Source organism: Lissotriton helveticus, chromosome 5_1, assembly GCF_964261635.1.
Source record: "Lissotriton helveticus chromosome 5_1, aLisHel1.1, whole genome shotgun sequence".
In the NCBI taxonomy this organism is placed as follows: Eukaryota; Metazoa; Chordata; class Amphibia; order Caudata; family Salamandridae; genus Lissotriton; species Lissotriton helveticus.
The window spans coordinates 792899494-792920393 of record NC_136065.1 but is presented as its reverse complement, the minus strand read 5'-3'; the positions used below and the strand labels follow the sequence as shown (position 1 = coordinate 792920393).

At 45.0% G+C, this 20900-nt stretch overlaps 1 protein-coding gene across 9 annotated transcripts in view; it reads right to left on the bottom strand.

Annotated features, from left to right (window-relative positions):
• Nucleotides 1-462: 462 nt before the first annotated feature.
• LOC144754917 (protransforming growth factor alpha-like) overlaps nt 463-20900 on the bottom strand; it is a 1071904-nt gene continuing 1051466 nt past the window's right edge. For all 9 annotated transcript variants that reach the window (XM_078643261.1, XM_078643269.1, XM_078643264.1 and 6 more), the window contains one exon: nt 463-975. The gene's annotated coding sequence lies outside the window, so the exon portion shown is untranslated. The remainder of the gene's footprint in view (nt 976-20900) is intronic.

Sequence of the window (20900 nt, the reverse complement as noted above, 5' to 3'; positions counted from 1 at the left end):
TTCATTTTAATAGAACAGTTGCGGAGCCCCCAAAAATGGTGACATAGATCAACGGGGATCGGCAGAGCATAGTAAGAATTACTAGTCTAGTCCGTACTCCCTCGCCATCCAGAATGCAAGAACACCTAGGATAGTGTGTTGCCTCGAATGTTACGTACAGGGTGTGATGTGGTACTTATTTTTCAAAGGTTAGGCGCCAACTGGATATTGGGGATAAATATTTTTTTTAGTTTTGACTCTAAACCCCACATCTCTCCCTAAGCTTCGAACTGCTTAATTTCTTCGCTCTGAGGGTCAAGTAGTAAAATGGAGAACTTGATGCCCAGTTTTGGGTTCAACAGTATGGGTAAGCCCCACAACACCAGTATTAAAAGGCCTCTAGTGAAAGAACCAGTGCCCAGTAAACCCTGCCTGTCCTGCGGCACTATCAAATTGTTCAAAATAATTACCACAGGATTTTATTTAAAAAAATATTTTATTCAATAAATAAAAATCAATACATTCAAATTCAAGTAAAAAACATACAAGCAAGGGTTTGAGAACGGCAAGCAACATCCCTTCCAGGAATCAAACTGTGACAGCTACTTTTTTTTCAGAATGAGGTTGCCTTTTTTAAGCACGGGAATGATGCTGCCCATTACTTGTCATACTGGACTCCGTTATGAAACAACGGGCTAGCTGGAAAATGTTTAACTAAAGTTGACATTCTCCTTCTAGATTAAAAAAAGTTTTAATTCAGCTTATCATAAGGCATGTAAAGATATGCATTCGCTATCTGCATGTTTCGAATACTCAATGCAGTTTTTAAAATGTAAAACCTGCGTGCTTGTAACTAAAATAAAGATTACAAAAAAAATCAAGGATGCAATGCTACATTCAACTACACATTAAAAAACTATATGTACACTCCAGCATGAAGGCTCTCTTCCACTGCCAAATGGTATGGTGCAGGGGAAATCAGCTGCTACTGCAGGTCTGCAAACAAAAGAAAGGAGAATTAAAAGAATTAATAGTTTTAGAACATGGCGTACACTGCGTTATCTATGTTCGGTTCATATTTTTATGTAGATTGCATTTGTCTCTAAGAAGCCCTCTGAACTATTTAGAGGAGAGAAACCTGATGATGGGTGCTGTCATCAGGTGGCATATTAAGTTGTCTGACGCAACCTCAAACAATGTATGTGTTTTTTCCCCTACTTAAGCAGCTTCCTTATCTTTGGAGTAATTCCATTGTTCTCCTACCCATTTCCTTTTCTTCCACCTAGTGGTGGTGGTTCACCCTCCATTCGCTCCCTGTCCACGCACTAACAGTTTCTGGATATGGGTTAAATTAAGAAATCAGGTTATTGGTTGAGGGTGGTGGAAGCCAGGCAACAACCACAATCTTTGTCAGAGTGAATCACAAAAGTCACTACATTAACCTGTGCTTAACGCTCTGGTAGCTTGGCACAAACATTAGACAGGCTTAAATTAGAGACTGTGTAAAGTATTTATGTAGAACACAAACTGCAGCAAAGTGGCAACAAAAGAAACATCCCACACAAATTTAGAAAAATAGAGTACGTTCGAATACATTATTTGTCACCAAAACTGCACAAATATGATCAGTAGCACCAGATATATTCTATTGTAAAATATTACGTTAAAAAAGGACCTAAAGTCACGGTCATCTGCTCATGCTAGCAGCCGCGGGCCGTGGAGGGAGTTACGGTGGGGCAGGGAGGCGGGGAGGGGGAGGGGCAGGGTGGAGGGTGCTAAAAACAGGCATATGGATCATTGCAGGTAAGTACACAATTTAATTAATAAAACTAAATTTGTAGCGCACTGCATGGCAAAAAGCAATGCTGTGCGCGCTACGAATTTCATTTTATTAATTAAATTGTGTACTTACCTGCAATGATCCATATGCCTGTTTTTAGCACCCTCCACCCTGCCCCTACCCCACCCCGCCTCCCTGCCCCACCGTAACTCCATCTACGGCCCGCGGCTGCATGCTAGACCAGGGAGGAAGGTTGTCAAGTTCAGGACGACCGTGATGAACCATGGGCTGGATACACAGACCAATGTTCGGAGCAAAGAGTTCTGTTTGGTTGGAGGACGTCACAAGGAGAAGGCTGAGCATCATGGGCGGTCGTTGCTATAGCGCAAAGAGCAGGTCAGGTGGCGTAAATGGTCATCTCTGTAGCACGAACAGGCAGTCGGGTGTATTGAACGGTCGTTGCTGTGGCTTCGCCTTTCCAGTAGATGCAGGCAGTCCTCGGTGCAAAGTGCAACTTTTACTGGAGCTTCGTATTTACTGGGGTCACTGGTAGCTGAGTTTCCACACAAACAAGCCTGTTTGCAGTCACGAGGAGCACACACCTCTCAATTTTCACTTTTTCTATTAGGAGCAGCTCCCACTAATGCCAGCCAAGGGTCCAGGACCTGGCGAGGGACCTCTTGGGGATCAAGACTCCCTCCAGCAAATGACAGTAGCAGGGCTCAAGCAACTCTAGTTGCAGGGCTCAAGCAGCACCAGTTGCAGAAGGTCAGTTGGGCAGTTGCAGGGAGGCCTCTGAAACGTGTTAGGTTCCTGTACCTCACAACTGACCCTTGGAGACACTATGGGTAGACTAGGATGAATGCAAGCAGGTAAAATCTTCCTTCAAGCAGTAATGTAGTCATCCTCCTGAATCTTCCACAGGTACAGAAGTGTTCTGATGAGTGGCTCTGGAGGTCCAATATTTATACTGGGGCCTTCTCTCTACCCCACCCCCACATCTGGTTCTGTAAAGTTCTCCCCCTCCAAAGTCTCTTAACTGTCAGGTGGTGACAAAGGGAACACCTGTTGTCAGGTTCCTTTGTGTGCAGAAGGCAAAGACTTTTGAAGTGTAAGTGGGACTGGGTAAAGCTCCTTCCCAGTCAACCTGACAGGATATCTTATCCACACTTAAGCCCCATTTTTGTTACTGACTGGAAGCAATACATAAACTGCAACAGAATAGCCATTCACAGACTGTGGCCCAGGACAGAATGCACAAATGGTTGAGACATAAAAATACCAAGTGGCATTTTCAGAATTCTAACTTCAAATCCGAGTTTACCATTAAGGGGGATTTTACATTACAAACTGCATATCTCTACCGACTCCCAATCTAAAGTTAGAAATTATTAGATGTAATAAGGTAACCTAGTATTAGTTAATGGTAGAGATAGGTCTTACCACAGTGAAAAGGGTTTTACATGTCTTGGCAGTGCAAAAACTCTTAAACACATGTCCTACTTTTTAAATACAATGTACCCTGGCTGATGAGTCTTTAGGGCCTACCTTAGGGATGACTTATAAGTATTAAAAATGAAGGTTCAGGCCTGGCAAAAGGTCTATTTTGCCAGGTCGAAAATGCAGTTTAAAACTGCACTACAGGCTGCAATGGCAGACCTGAGACATGTTGTTAAAGTGCTACTTTAGTGGGTGGCTCAATGAGTGCCGCATACCCACTACTGGCATTTAATTGATAGGCTTTGGGTACAATCAGTACAATTTACTAGGGACGTACAAGTAAATAAAATTTGCTAATTAGGTGTAGGCCAATTTTACCATGCTTGAAGGAGACTACATAAGAACTAAAGCACTAGATAGCAATGGTAAAGGGATTCATCGAGCCAACTAAAACAATTGATACAAACAGGAGGGGGAAGACAACATGTTTCGGAGAACACCACACCAAGGATGTCGGGTCTAACTCTTATTAACATGGAAATCTCCATAAACGACCTTGAATCTCACCTTACTGCCAAGCTAGGCAAGTAGGCGAAGCAGGATATAAAGGAAGCATATTGTGAATTTGGATGTGCTTATAAACATTGTAGCATTATGAGAGTGTGTAAGTGGGTTATTTCTTTTAAAAAAAAAGGTAAAGACATGGCTCTTCCCTAAAGTTTAACTGCCCCAGAAGTAAATTGATCACCCCCCCATTCTGCCCATGATGCTCATTTGTTTCAGTTACACTTTCACAGCGCCAGGATGCCCGTAGGGTTGCAGAGCGCTTTATAAATACTATAAATAAATAAATAAATAATTTTCAGCCTGGCGTTAGCTAGCCTCCAAGGGTCCTGTCACGACCTGCCACATGGTGGTCTCTCCACATACCTTTCATTCGCTTTCATTGTTTACTATAAGGGTACGATGGAATAGTCTGACATCTTAGGGTATGCTTTAGGATTCTCAACCCGAATGAGGTAATAAATGCTCAAGTTTAAGTTTGCTAACTTTTTGAGAGGATAGATTGCCTCTGTGTCATATCAGTTTAAAAAGTCATAGGCAGTATTGTTATCAATACTTCTTGGAGTGGGCTTTGTTTTCTCATTAAATTGGATGGCTTCCTTGTCTATTTTCTTTTCCTGCTTCTGGCACGATGGCTTTGCTCTCTCTTCCTGTGCATGTCCCCCTTCTGGAGCCTTAAAGGTTCACTTGTACTTTTGATTGATTGAATGTATGCTTCCATTTCTGGCATCATGGATCTATTTTCTGCAGCTTGGCCGTCATTTGTGATGTTGCACTTTTCTCCCTCCCTCTTTCTCCAATCTAGTGCAAGCTTACTCAATCCCCTGTGTCTCACACTACCCAGTCATTTTTTACTATTACTGATACAGAAAACTGCTGCTGTGTGGTGTTGCACTCTCTTCCTTCCCCTTCTTTCCTCTTATTCTCCTTCTGCCTCGCTCACACTGCTTGATGATTTGCCAATGCCGGATGCTTTCAAAATTGTTCCAGCATTGCCAAAACCAATGGGTGTGGCCATCCATCTTAGAAGTGCTTTTTATACTTTTAAGATGCCCATCACATTACATAATGCAACACCTCATGACAAGATATTGGCTAGCAATCTTGGAAATGTATTTTTCATATTTAACAAAATACCAGCTCAAAATACCTGAATTTAAAATTGTCCTCATTCGCCTTTTAGCCGCATATATTTGCATTTTTCACCCTTGTTCTGGGCCTGGTACTTTAGTGCATTGAAGTCCCTGTTGTTTAGATCTCAGTCTCTGTTGTTTAGACCGCCATGACTGCTGTTCAGTTTTTATCTTGGAACATTAATGACATACGAGTAAAGTCAAGGAGGGCGAAAATCTTGCAGTATCTTAGGGATTCGACTAAACGGATTATCACATTGCAAGAAATGCACCTTTTAAGAGGAGAATTGGTTGAGATTTTTAGTAAACTAAAATGGGTGGAGCATCTAATTGGCACTAATCAGAGTGCCAATATTAGAGGAGTAGCCATCCTGGTTAACAAGCAAGCTAATGCTCGTATTCTGGAATCAATGACCGATCCGGGAGGCAGGTGAGTTATTGTAAAACTATCAATTCAAGGTTCCCTCCTCACAGTGATAGGCTATTACGGTCCCAATCAGGATGATCCCTCTTCTTTGAAAACTATCTTTTCTAATCTGTTGGAATTCCCAGAGCCTATGATTTTGGCAGGTGATTTTAACATAGTTTTGGACCCCTTGTTAGATAAATCCCCTAATAGCAGAGCAAATGTATTGTCCAAATCACAGATATATCTACAAACCATGATGATACAGACGGATCTGTGCGACGTATGGAGGGAAAGGTCGGGTGCACAATTAGGTGTATCTTACTATAATAACAAATATGGCCATAAATCAAGGATATATTATATCCTGGCTAGTCATGATTCTAGGAGCAGGATTTGGAATATAGGTTATCTGACGCCTCACCTGTCTGATCATGTAGCGGTCTAGATGGACTCACGCCTGGCAGGGGGAGAACATTCACGGAATTGGATAGTTGACCGCATATTACTTTTAGATAATTTGGAGGTTAAACACCTGTCTCAAGAAACGGAATGGTTTTTTAAGTTGAACATCGGCTCTGCAGAGATTTCAACGGTCTGGGACACCTGGAAGGCATTCGTGAGGGGGATAGTCACAAATAGAGTATGCCATAAGAATAGGCAATACAGAGAAGAGATGACACACATAGAGGGCTATGAAGGCAGTCGAGGTCAGGTTGAATAGGGAAATAGACACAGAGAAAAGACAGGAACTTATATCAGAACTACAAACCCTGAAAGACCATCTCGATACCATCATTCAGTACAGGATCACGAAAAGATGGGAAGCCAGCAAGATGGCTCATTTTGAATATTGGGAGGGAGCCAGTAAACTCCTTGCTTGGAAGGACTTTATTCAAATTGATTGATAGTGAGGACAATTGCTATTTGTTTCCCTCTGAGGCGGAAGCCGGAGGTCTTACTGTGCTCCCTTGCACCTCTTGTATATTTTACACAGCTGAAAAACGATTGTGACAATAATTTGTTTTATGCTCTGTACATATTTTAAACAGCTCCGTTTTTAGCACATTGTCCCCTGAGGTGAGATTACTTCACCTAGACTCGATCTGCCCTCCCTCAACGCCGCTGTAGTCAGGCGCAGGGAAGCTTGGAACAGAACTTGGCCGCCATCTTAGTTTGGGAAGGCTGGCCGAGAGCTCTGCGCCCCTCCCGCCCTCCCAGGGTATTTAAACCGCGTTTCTCAGCTAACGCGTTTAATTGCTATTTGTTTCCCTCTGAGGCGGAAGCCGGAGGTCTTACTGTGCTCCCTTGCACCTCTTGTATATTTTACACAGCTGAAAAACGATTGTGACAATAATTTGTTTTATGCTCTGTACATATTTTAAACAGCTCCGTTTTTAGCACATTGTCCCCTGAGGTGAGATTACTTCACCTAGACTCGATCTGCCCTCCCTCAGCGCCGCTGTAGTCAGGCGCAGGGAAGCTTGGAACAGAACTTGGCCGCCATCTTAGTTTCGGAAGGCTGGCCGAGAGCTCTGCGCCCCTCCCGCCCTCCCAGGGTATTTAAACCGCGTTTCTCAGCTAACGCGTTTAATTGCTATTTGTTTCCCTCTGAGGCGGAAGCCGGAGGTCTTACTGTGCTCCCTTGCACCTCTTGTATATTTTACACAGCTGAAAAACGATTGTGACAATAATTTGTTTTATGCTCTGTACATATTTTAAACAGCTCCGTTTTTAGCACATTGTCCCCTGAGGTGAGATTACTTCACCTAGACTCGATCTGCCCTCCCTCAGCGCCGCTGTAGTCAGGCGCAGGGAAGCTTGGAACAGAACTTGGCCGCCATCTTAGTTTGGGAAGGCTGGCCGAGAGCTCTGCGCCCCTCCCACCCTCCTCACACCCCGCCCAAATTATGCATAAAAACAACAACACCGCCCGTCCGCGCAGCGGGCGGGCGCAGCGGACGCGCCGGCGGCGCGCCAAAGGCGCGCCAAAGGCAGGCCCGTCTGCGCCCGTCCGCGCCGGGACCGGGCCCAGGGCCACAACCCCTGCTTCTCGCACCATTTACTCTCGCAACAAACTCATGGAGCTGTGCCCTTCTTATGCTCCGCTATGTACTAAAGCTGATGTATCGCTCACTCCATTGGCTTCAGGTACACGGTGTTTACATTGTAACTCTCTATCTATGCTTGTTAACCCCACGCTGCATATCAAAACACGAGCTATTGAGGATGACACACATATTTCCATGGCACTTGTTAATGCGCGTTCCTTGAGTAAGCACTGCCAGGACATAGCTAACCTAATTAATGACCATAACTTAGATATCCTTTTTATCACAGAGACTTGGTCCGATGAAGCATCTGCCCCTGACTATGTTATAGCAGTTCCCCCTGGCTATAGTGCCTATCGGCAGGATAGGCCCAAAGGTAAAGGAGGTGGAATAGCCATCATAGCAAGAGACTTATATAAAACGCGCTGTTCACCTATCCCTATCAATGCATGCGAAGCCATGCATTTTGATATTAATCTGGCTCCCACGTATAATTTTAAGGGGACATTGATATACAGACCCCCTGGTACTAGATCCGCGTTTCTCACAAATCTTACCAATATCACCGAATCTATAGCGGCAGAAGAATTCACCACGATATTGGGTGATTTCAATTTTCATCTAGAGCTTCACAGTGACAGGGATACCATATCCCTCGTATCAGACCTAGACACGATGGGCCTTAGACAGTTGGTTACAACTTCTACTCACCAGGCAGGCCATACGCTGGACGGTATCTTCACTAATGTGGAAGGACTGTCCATCACCTCTGTTCTTCCAATGACCTGGACAGACCATTCAGTTATCATTAGTAAACTTACCATCAAAGGTCCGCAGAGTAAAAAAATGTCTCCTGCTATAAAGGGCACATTCAAAGCGTGGAAGGACATTAACCCCACTGATTTAATGCTGCTTCTCAACACTACAACCCCAGAATTATCCACTGACCCAACGACTGCCACTAATCAATTTCAAAAATGGTTGGGGGAAGCTTCAACTCAGTTGGCACCCACCAAATCAATTTCTAAAAATAGAAATAGGCCTAAAGCTCAGTGGTATACGAAACAACTAAAAGACCAAAAACAACTTACTAGGAATAAGGAACGACAATGGCGTAGAACTTATGATACTGAAATCAAGGACAATTATAAGAAAACCCTGGCTACTTATAAATCAATGATAATAACAGCAAAAAAGGATTACTACACTCGCCATATAGAATCTGCCAAAAATTCCAGCAAAGAGCTTTATCACGTTGCTAAAACCCTTGCGGGTAATGCCCCGGATCTTAATCCACCCCCATCACAAACCTTATGCGATGCCTTGTCAGACTTTTTCTTCACTAAAGTCAATGATATTTATCAAGCTTTTAATCTTGACCAGGTCCACAGTAGTGTCACTATTCCTCCGGTCACTTCATTGACTCCGGCTAGCACCACTATGACATCCTTCAATGCCCTTACCACCGATCAAGTTAAAAGCATTTTTAACACGATTAAAGCTGGATCAGCTTTGGATCCCTGCCCTACCTCTGTACTTGCCACAGTACCAGATATAGTCATCCCCATTATAACCACCCTCTGTAGCACTATTCTGGCATCCGGATCCTACCCCGACTCGCTGAAAAACACACTAATCAAACCTCTGCTTAAAAAACCGGGGTTAGACAAAAGCGAACTAAAAAATTATCGCCCGATTGCAAGTCTCCCTTTCCTAGCGAAGGTTATAGAAAAGGCCATGAACCAGCAGTTGTCAGCTTATATAGAGAACAATCATTTGCTGGATGATACACAGTTCGGCTTCCGCAAACATCACGGCACGGAAACCGCTCTCATTAAAGCAGCCGACGACATAAGAGTCATCCGTGACCAAGGAGGTACTGCTGTATTAGTCCTCCTTGATTTGTCTGCTGCCTTCGACACGGTCGACCACAAGATCTTGGTCGACCGTGTCGAGAGGATGGGCATTCAGCTTACTGCTAGAGATCTTCTGGCCTCCTTTCTGGCCAATAGAACCCAGGCGGTTACCCTGGGCCCCTTTCAATCTGCCGACTTGTCGTTGCCGTGTGGGGTCCCACAAGGCTCATCCCTGAGTCCGACACTATTTAATATATACGTGTCGGACCTTGCTAGTGTCATCAAAGCCTACGGGATGGGCCTGACCTCATACGCTGACGACACCCAGCTGGTTCTGGCCATAAAGGGTGATGGACAGAAGATGGCGGAGAGTTTCCAAGATGGGATGACTGCAATTAGTGAGTGGATGGCAAGAAATTGCCTGAAGCTCAACTCTGATAAAACAGAGGTGGTTATCTTCGGTAAGCTCTCCCCAGCCTGGTCGGCAACCTGGTGGCCAGCGGCCATGGGTACACCTCCTTGCCCCTCGGTCAAAGTTAGAAACTTAGGTGTCACCTTTGACAACCAGCTCAACTTCATGGCCCATGCGAATAAAGTGGCTGCTAATGCTCACTTTAAGTTACGTATTGTAAGGAAAATCATACCCTACCTACCTGAATCAGCAGCAAAAACACTAGTCTCCTCGCTAGTGTTGTCTTCATTAGATTACTGTAACGGTCTGTTGCTTAATGCCCAGAACAGAGTCATCAAAAAATTACAGACCGTTCAAAATGCTGCTGCCCGCGTACTTGCAAAAAAACCCAGATTTGCACCCATCTCGGACACGCTTAAAAAATACCACTGGCTGTCCATTCACAATAGGGTCAAATTTAAATCTCTGTGCACTGTTTTTAAATCACTTCAGGATTTAGGACCTCGATTCTTTAAAAAACAACTGATTCCGTACAATCCTGTGAGAAAGCTCAGATCCACATCTTCTAACCAGCTAGTGGTTCAACGTAGCCGTACAGTTTCCTGGGGTGATCGCCGCTTTTTAATCGCGGCCCCCAGACTTTGGAACACCCTACCCATCTATATAAGAACTAGTTCTACTCTTCTTCAGTTTAGAAAAAAACTGAAGACATGGCTTTTTAATCAGTAATTCACTTTCCTGCTTTTTCTGTCTAGGGTGAGACTTTAATGCAATTTCAGCGCCGAGACGCCTAAGGGTAATTGCACGCGCTTTATAAATGGCATTAAATAAAATATCCACGGATGAAGAAATTGGAGAGGCTTTCTTCGCCTTTTTCCAGGCATTATATAAGGAAGATAATGAGGTGGATAAAGCCTATGCGCAGGATTGGTTAGGAAATGCATATCAACCCCCCTAATCTCCCCTCAACGCGTTAATCAGGAGCAGGATGTATCCCAGCAGGAGGTTAGGAAGGCCATTGCCGCCTGCAAGGGGATTAAGGCAGCTGGGCCCGGTGCACTCCCAGCAGAATTGTATGGATCTCTGGGAGAGGTAATAATACCTACTACGACGGAACTCTTTAATAATATACTATCTGAGGGCATCAGACCCCCTGTCTCTTGGGGTCAAGCTACTATCTCACTAATTCTGAAAGCAGGAAAGAATCCGGCAAGCTGTGGGGCCTACAGAACTATTTCCCTCCTCAACACAGATTATAAAATATTCACAAGGATTCTGGCAGATAGGCTGGGAGCAGTAGCAGGTAGTATGCTACACATAGATCAAAAGGGGTTTGTAAGGGGTAGAAACCTATCTGACTTAACTCATGATTTTATAGGTGCAATCGACCTGGCCTCACCCTTTTCTTTACCCTTGGCAGCAATTACATTTGATGCCACTAAAGGTTTTGACAGGGTCAACTGGATATACTTAACAGGAGCAATGGAAAGGTTTAACTTAGGAGAAAAATGTTGCTGTGCTATATAGCTTATATATCAAGATCCTACTGCAAGACTCCTAGTGAATGGGAAACTGGGTAACTCTCTTAAGATCACAAAGGGAACCAGACCGGGCTGCCCACTCTCCCAGCTCCTTTTTGATTTGTATATTGAGCCTTTTGCTCAGTGTCTGAGAGATGAACTGAGTATCACGTCATTCAAGTTTGGAGCGTGAGAGTGCCCTGTATGCAGATGATATTTTGATCTTGTCATCAGAGTTGGAGGTGTCTTTCCCCCAAGTCATTAGATTGGCACAAGACTTTGGTCGGGTTTCTGGCTATGAGGTGAATGCAGGGAAAACAGAGATTTTGGCATGGAATTTGCCAGGGAGTGGGTACCAGACCAAGGGTGACATGAGATATTTAGGTGTTAGGATTGTACAAGACATAGACAAAATAGCAGGGACTAATATCGCAAATATTACTAGAGATTGCCAGAAGCTCATGAAATCTTGGGCACTTCTCCCTCTGACTATTTTTGGTAGAATTAACCTGATTAAAATGGTTATACTACCGAAAATCACTTTTCTTTTTAACACCATTCTCTTACATTTTGAAAAACAGGCAATAGATAAATTACAACAAGCTAGAAACTCATTTGCCTGTGCATATAAATCTACAAGAATAGCGTGGAAAAAGCTAAGGCGCAGAAGGGAGAATGGCGGTTTCACGCTCCCCGACCTTCAGTACTATGCCCGGGCCTTTCAATTATCGTATTCTAGGATGTTGTTAAAATCCCCAGATGATTCTGAAAGAGGTACTATGTTCTCTGTGATGTTGAAGGGGGCGGGATTACCACTTGAGGGTGTCCTTTTCAAATTCAGGTATCAAAAGTACTTCAAGAAAATAAGGTTGAAGGTCCTTTAAGCCGCAGCATGAATGTGGCTCAGAATTAAGCAGTGTACTGGGCTTAATTATTACTCTAGCCTAGCTTCTCTTTGGGACTCTCCGGGAGCCCCGGGATGCTTGAAGTATAAACTAGCAATCCCACTTAAAACAGCAGGGTTAATAGTATAGAGAGATCTGGCCTCGGAAGGGTCCCTGCTACCTTGGGAGTTTTTTCACAACACGCTAGAGAATGATATGTGCAGGTTCAAGTATGTACAGTTGCTGAGCTGGTCACAGAATCTTAAAAACCGATAGGTATAGGAAACACCTTGGAGGATCAATTGGTTTTTAGGCCTGTTGGGGGGAAAGAAGTCTCTTTTTTCTATTGGTCCCTAGTTGAAACCATTGATGGATTGGCAGAGGAATTGTGGGGAGACTCCATGCCAGATGTGTGCTGGGAGGAGGTGTGGCAGACTTCCTTCCAGACACTGTTTTCTACTGTGAAACCTCCCTGGCTGCGGAGGAACCACTATTTTACAATACATAGGGCCTACTTATCTGCAGCTAGACTTTCGAAAATAGCAAATGGTCCCCCAGTTAGGTGCAGGAAATGTGATTTGGCAAACACCACAGATATACACATGTTTAAAGAGTGCCCAGGGATAACAGAATTTTGGGAGAGCATTGTGGCAACCCTAGCTGACATCATGGGGATTCCAGTCAAAATCTCTCTTACCCTAATCTTCTTCGGCATAACCAGCAAAGTTTCAGGCCCCGCAAGGGGGTTCCTCTTTTAGTAAATTCTTTTAGCTAGGCGAGAGATTTGTAGGAGATGGGTAGAGGTCACACCCCCAACTCATTCAGATGGGTTATCCTCACTCTATAAGATCTCTAAGATAGATCTGGGCAGACTACAGAATATTAAGAGGAAAGTAATATGGGAGGGTTTGCGTAATTGGTCCCGGCGTTAGTTACTTTGGGGTTAACTTTTGGGGATATATGGTATATGTTGGTCACGTTTCCGAGCTTAAAACATCATCTTTGTTCCTATGATTATGCCTCATTGGATACTCTCGGACTGGGTTGGGTGATCAAGTTACCATCTTGTACAGACCATGACCAACAGTCATTGGTGGTCCTCCATTACAAGAGAGTGAGACCATCCCTTTTCCAGGAAATGGGTATGCAACCTTTTGTGGGATTGTCACATATAGGTAGGCGGGCATTGTCTCCCGGGCCCCTCCAGTTCAAATGCCTACTTCTCTTGGTATCGAGTTTGGGTCTCGACATCTCACTTTCTGGCAAAGCGGTCTGTGGTTGGATGAGGATTATAAAAAAATAGCTGAATTTACATTTTACACTTTCAGGATGGCTGCTACGTTGGGGCTCATGCAACATGCACTTCAGTCTTGGAGGTATAGAAAATACACTTAGTTGGCCAGTCACAGCTATTGGCTTTGTCAGAGCCAACTCAATTTACAAACACTGGTAAAGAGAAAAGTGGCAAGGAGTAATCTTTTGGTTGCAGTGATGTGCTGCATCAGTACTATGTGGAAGGAAGTAGTTTTGTGTTGAGATGTGTGTTTATACTGTGGAGTCAATGAACTGCAACATCCTAACCCAACAGGAGAAAGCACAAATTGAAGGTGGATGATGGTGAAATACAATGCCAATATAGAGAACATTTTCCACCTTTTCAAATGAGCCCCTATCAAAAGGTAAACATTCAATTGGACTTTAAACAACCAAATCAACACAATTATCCAGTTGTGTTCAGCATTGAAAATGCAAAACGCCAGCAGCCACACTTCAAGTGCAATGGATAGAAGATGCACTAAATAAGCACAAGACTATCTGACTCACCATAACACCTGGGTTTTACATTGCCACTTCTTGTTAAAGAAGCAAAATGATATTCAATTAATATTCACTCTCCACCAAGTGACTCCGCTACAATAACTACCTGCCAGCTATTACAGCAAGCATTGGTAATGCCAATAGGTCTGACTTATGAATGTAAGCGCCTTTTCTGTCACTGATAGTTATAAAATGTATGTATGCACTGCCACTCATCTTTGCACTCATGCATCCATTCATCAATCCACTCATTCATCCTTCCATTCATTCTCTGGCACAACCACAATGAAACACAAACACTCTCAACATATGCAAGATAAATAAATAAAGAATATATTTAGAAAAAAAAACCTGCTGCCTGCTATACATGGCGGTCATATGTTTGCAATACCAAAGCTAAACAGCAGCAGGTGTCTGTCTTGCTAAGGTATTGTAAATAGTTATCATTGTTTAAAAGATCAAGCATGACCGCCATATTTACATCTAATGTGTTGGCTAACTTGGAATGGTAGAGCAATGCAAATGGACAACTGCATTCCTTAGTAATCTCCTGGTTTAGAGAAATGGCTGAGTGGAATATGGAACACTGCACATGAAATTAGCAGCAAGCAACCTGTTAGCACTGCCTGTATAGTTGTATTATTCTCTTAAACATTAAAATAAAAAGAGGAAAAGCAAAGAAATGAAAAGGAATTTATAAATGGAGAAAATACACAATGAAATGACTGGCCGCTCGCCTTGAGGTTTCTTTGTGAAAACGCCCTAGCTGTTGCCAGACCAGCGCTACAGGAGTAGCAACCCAAAAACTTTTTTACCGTCCATCAGAGGGAGGAGGAAGCCAACGCGAGGCCGCAGAGGAGGTGAGAGGCGCGGCCCCGGGACTGCGAGGAACAGCGTCAAGTCCATCAGCTGTTTGCTCTTCCCGCGTGAGCCGCGCCCCCTCCCAGTGCCCGCCCCCATCAAGGCGTCTATAACCTCTCGCGGCCCCCGCTTCGCGGGAGCCGCTCGCCTTGAGGTTTCTTTGTGAAAACGCCCTAGCTGTTGCCAGACCAGCGCTACAGGAGTAGCAACCCAAAAACTTTTTTACCGTCCATCAGAGGGAGGAGGAAGCCAACGCGAGGCCGCAGAGGAGGTGAGAGGCGCGGCCCCGGGACTGCGAGGAACAGCGTCAAGTCCATCAGCTGTTTCCTCTTCCCGCGTGAGCCGCGCCCCCTCCCAGTGCCCGCCCCCATCAAGGCGTCTATAACCTCTCGCGGCCCCCGCTTCGCGGGAGCCGCTCGCCTTGAGGTTTCTTTGTGAAAACGCCCTAGCTGTTGCCAGACCAGCGCTACAGGAGTAGCAACCCAAAAACTTTTTTACCGTCCATCAGAGGGAGGAGGAAGCCAACGCGAGGCCGCAGAGGAGGTGAGAGGCGCGGCCCCGGGACTGCGAGGAACAGCGTCAAGTCCATCAGCTGTTTCCTCTTCCCGCGTGAGCCGCGCCCCCTCCCAGTGCCACGCCCCCTTTCCAACTCTCAGTGTCTTAAGCAAGCCCTTCAACGCGCATCGCGGGACGCGCGCGGGTCGCAGCCCGGGGCGAAGCCCGGGCCAAGGGCGGGCCCGTTGTTGCCCGTTAGTGACCGGCAGAGACCGGACCAGGCCACCCCCCTTTTACCAGTGAAATTGTAGTCAACAGTTAAAGTCATGCCAGCGAAAACTAGGAGTACCTCAAAGATCAAATCCAAACATGCACAAGAGGTTGCTCAAATCACGGGTCCCATTGACCTATTTATCACACGGACCCACGAGGCAATAAACCAGAGCATTGCCCTGATGGAGAAAAGAGTGTCTTTAGACCTCATGAACGCTAACGCAAAACGTTCCTCCTTGGGTGCTATAGCAAATGCTACCTCTCCAATCTATCTCAGTTCACAAAACTGTTCCCTCCCTGTGACTCTGTCAGTTCCTGACACAAACACAGTGCCATCTGTAGTGGATCTGTCTGTAACGCAATCTGAGTCAGACCCTTCACTAACTTCAGAGGACCTGGAAGCAACCCCTGATTTGGAGATCTGCCAAACACAGGGGGAAATCAGTGCTAACGCAAATCTCTACTCTCAAGGTGCAAGGGAAGGAGCCATCCCAAAACAAAATAGTACAACACTACCTGGACATTCTGATACCACTGCCTCTTGTCCAGATTATGCTTCAACCCATACACTTTCCACAACCCAACACAATACATTACCCCCCCCTGTAACTAATTTACCACTCATGAAAACCCCAACTGAGGCTCCAGAAAATTCTTGCAGAACATGTAAAGTCACCTCACAAGTTCTGACGACAATAAAAGACCTCTTATTCCAACATCTGAAACCTATCCAACTTAGTATCAGAAACGTAGAAGCTCAGTTGAATATAATTTCTGCTACACTTTTGGATACCAACACGCGCATAGAAGTAAAGGGCCAGCGAAATCCACCTCAGCTACCCAAAATTCAATCCCGAGCGCAACCACGCAAAGCAGCAAACGGTCCAAACCTATCTACCATACCCCAAAAAAGCAATAATCAAAACACCGTAAATCAAAATTTGCCATCCCTAACGCCCCAACAACAACGGAGTAATACTCCGGCTGCCTCAAATTACCAACCGCAAAGCACAGTTCCAGGCACCCTAGAGACTCCAGGAACAGTGATAACTAACAACACAATCAAAGCCCATTCCGGAAAAGAGCCAGTATCCCTCCCACTGAAACCAGCGGTTTCCGAGCCGACTTCCAAGAACAACACGGAAAAATCACCAACAACCAGACGCCCAGTCCATTTGCCCCCAGGAGCTACCCCCTATACAATAGTACTTACAGGTGTACCAGAGAAAACAGATGATACTCCTGAAACTGCATGGTCACTTAAGAACAAGGTCATGCAGTGGCTAAGTATCAATAGACCACTAGAATCCCACCTCTCGGGAGGGATCTCCACAGTCCGCAGGGTAGCCTGGGTAGGCAAAACTACGAAAACAATCCGCGGAGACTGTATCATAGTAACATGCAGAGATCCCTCTACAGTGGATTATATCTGTGCCTGGCCATCTCTTGAAAAAAAGGGGGGGATCGACGCCCGTCATCTCTCGTTTTTCTACCCCCCAGCGAGACAGAACCGTAATACTCCGCCCTGGTCTTGGCACCAGATCCCCAAAGAACCATGGAATCAAGAGCCATGGGATCACATGGAGTACACCTATGGACATGGAGGTAGAAACGGGCCGCGAGATCGGCCGAGGCAATATTGGCAAGAAAGACCCTATCAATCCTATGAAGGTTGGCAGGGCCTCCCCACCCAAAACCGTTTTGACTGTTTAGAGATGGTCGATTGACCACTCAGGGAGGAAACCAGCCACGCGAAATCCACCACCACACCCCAACCAGTAAACCCAGCACAATACCCAACACCCTTAGAGCCCTCCCCTGAATACAATATTAACTCTTCACAGAGAACGCCAACTGCTAACAAGGGCGTCCCGACAAAAGTCACCCTAACAACGTTTACACGAAAAGGCGAAACTATCTCCGGTTTGTGTCACCAGCCAACTGTAGCCCCTAGGGCTCCAGTCGAGCATCACCAGGCTACCCCGCATGAAATACCGGGAACTATGTACGCTAATACCTTGACAACTTCATCACACACTCCAACGACTACTGCAAAACTGGGTCTTTCAATTGCATATTGGAACATCGCAGGTTTGACCTCTAAAATAACATTGTCTTCGTGGCTTGACACAGTAAAGCAACATCATATTCTGTGTCTGCAAGAAACCTGGTGCACAACCCCACTACATCTTGCGGGATACAAAACTATTTTCACCCAGGCAGTATCTGGAAATATGGGCAGATCAAAAGGGGGACTCATAATCTATATCGCTAATACCCTTCCCCTCAAGGCTAAACTACTAAAGGAGTCACCCACTTTCCAAATTATCCAAGTCACGCAGATAGTAGCACCCAAAGAAAATAAACTTATACTCATAAACTATTACAACAACTCAGGCACCCTGGAATGTTGGTCAAACTTAGTTGAGATAGTCGCATTTCTAACTTCTCTGCAACATGATAATAAAATGTCTCTAACTTACTATATCTGGGGTGGTGACTTCAATTCCTCCTTGTGCTCGAAGCATAAAAATGGTAATTGTGGTCTCCAGAATGAATTCGGTAACCCTATCCCCCACTTTGCACATTCACTATGCGGGAACAAGCTCAACGAAACCCTCTTCTCCTTAGATTTGGACTTCGTAAATGAATTAGTCGATCCACAGCATGACTACGTCCCTACTTTTCATGGGCGAGGCTGTCTCACAACTATTGACTATATAATAGCATCAAATTCACTCAAAGGTCAACTAACGAACTACGAGGTTGGGACAAACCCAATAAGTGATCACTACCCGCTTAGCATGACAATTCACGCGATGCAAGCAGGAGCACATCCGGTAAAGCTCAGTTCCCTTGATCAACACCAATTGTCCATGAAGAAACTGAACGGGTACACAATTAAATGGGCAAAGATCGACCCCGAAGAGATGACAGGGAGGATCCATGAAAAAACCCACCATTGGCTATCCAAATGTATGTCTCCAGAGGCGCCGCCGGAAACGATTGTCAGATGCTTCCAAAATATCCAGGAAACAATAAGGGACGAGTTATTTGTCAACTTAAAAAATAAGACCAAGCTCCCGACTACGAGATGGTTTGATACCACCTGCCGAAAAGCACTCACAGCCTTAAAAGAAGCCCTGCACAAGCCCATGAGAGACTCCAATGAAATCTCTCAACTGAGGAAGAACTATAACTCCGCTCGGCAAGATCGGAAAAAGCAGATCAAACGAGACCTCTGGCTGCGTCTACATGATAGTGCCCACAGGAAAGATAGCACTACATTCTGGGAAATCGTAAGATCACCATTTATGGCTAACAGTACCGACCCCGACCACCTTGACGTGGCAATAACGGAGGACGACTGGGTCCTCCATTTTTCTAAGATCTTTGGTACCTCGTCTGATGTACCACTAAACAAACCATCTAACGATCTTCGTCCGGAGCAAAACGACATCTACCCGATCAACATACGTTTCTCCCTTAACGAAATTATAAAAGCAATCAAGGCCTCAAAGATCGGTAAGGCCCCAGGCCCCGACGGGGTCCCAATGGACCTGTTCCTCCATGACGTAGACTTTTGGTCAAAAATAATCACACGGGTCATGTCAGCAGTAGCTTCAACTGGTCTCTTTCAATCTTGGTCTACCTCAATCTTATTACCCATTTTTAAAAAAGGAGACCGAAATGACCCCGCATGCTACAGACCAATCTCCCTTCTGGACTCCATGGGTAAGATCGCAGGTCGACTACTCCTGGACCGACTGCAATCCTGGGCCCGGGAGAACAACATCATAACCGACCTGCAATATGGCTTCCAGAAGGGGCTTGGGACTGTGGAGCAGGCCCTCAACCTTGTCCTCCTGGCTGGAAAATATGCACGCGCTAAAGGAGGAAACATCTTCCTTGTTTATGTCGATCTAAGCGCGGCATTCGATTGTGTCCAGCACGCGAAGCTCTGGCAACTACTATCAGACCTTGGTGTGGACCCTCCGATACTAACCTTCCTAAGAGAACTTTACTCAACTGCCGAAGGTCGAGTTCGTTTTGGCACCAGTGGTGAACTGTCACGACCCTTTCAAATAACGAAGGGAGTAAGACAGGGATGCGTACTGGCCCCCTTCCTGTTCAACCTATATACGAATGGGCTTGAACAGGCAATGTTGGAAGGTAGCCAGGACCTTCCACAGATAAATCGCCGGCCGATACCCACTCTCCTGTATGCTGATGACTCAGTGATTTTAGCACGGACCCTAAATCAACTTCAGCTACAACTCAATAAATATATAACATTCATGGACTCACTTGATCTCAAAATCAATATCAAGAAAACATTCACAATGACAATTGGCCCTAGGACTAAAATCTCCAAACCCATAATGGTTAACAACAGCAGACTAGAAAAAACCCCGGTATATCCATACCTGGGCATCCTAGTGGACGATGCAATGAACTGGCAAAAGGCAATTGAAGCCAGAAACCTACATTTTCGACGAGCAACGTCGGCACTAACCTCCTTCTCGAGGAAAATGGGGAAACCTGCACCATCTGAACTTTTAACTATATATTATGCAAAATGCCACAGTGTGGCCACCTATGGAGCCGGAATCTGGGGTCATGGACGCATTGACCAGCTCCAGGTCACCGAAAATGCTTTTATAAATTATACTTTAGCCCTCCCTCAAAGCTCTCCGATATTTGCCTCACATCGGGAGCTTGGTATGGACTATATCATTGACACCATACGATGCCAGCCCATTCTATTGTGGCATCGGATATGGTGCAATCCTGAAAGCCATTTAACCCGCTCCCTTATTACTGACTGTCTAGGCCTGACAAACTGGCGAAAAATCCCGTGGCTAAATTACATATGTAATTTCTTTAAAGACCTGGAATGTGACCACTACTTCGACGAACCGTCTTCAGTTGAAGATATTTCCAGGAAAAAACTAAAGCATATGTGCTTGGGTCATTTGAGAGGCCTCCGCAATCAGGTAGAGATCATCAAACCGCAAAATGAAAAAATATGTGTACAGCAGACCGGAAAAACTATTCAGCCCTATTTGACATACTTTTTATCCAACCACGAAAAGTACCTACTTACAAGACTACGCTTCGATGTATTTTTTCGGCTGGTATCCTTTCCGGAGATGCAGAACTGGTCTCACAACTTGACGAGGTGTCCCTGTGACGGAGTCTCGACACAAACCACGATTCATGTCATCCTTTTTTGTAAATATTACAAACTAGCAAGGAAGTCGTGGATCATCCCGATTCTTCGCTCCAGTGGACTTAGACAATCCTACCCAGCACTTTTCTGTTTACAATCTTTAAATTCGCCATACGAAGCCAAATGCATAGCGACTTTTCTTAAATCAGTTATAACAACGCGTCGTAATATCCCTAACTAAATCAGTATTGCTAT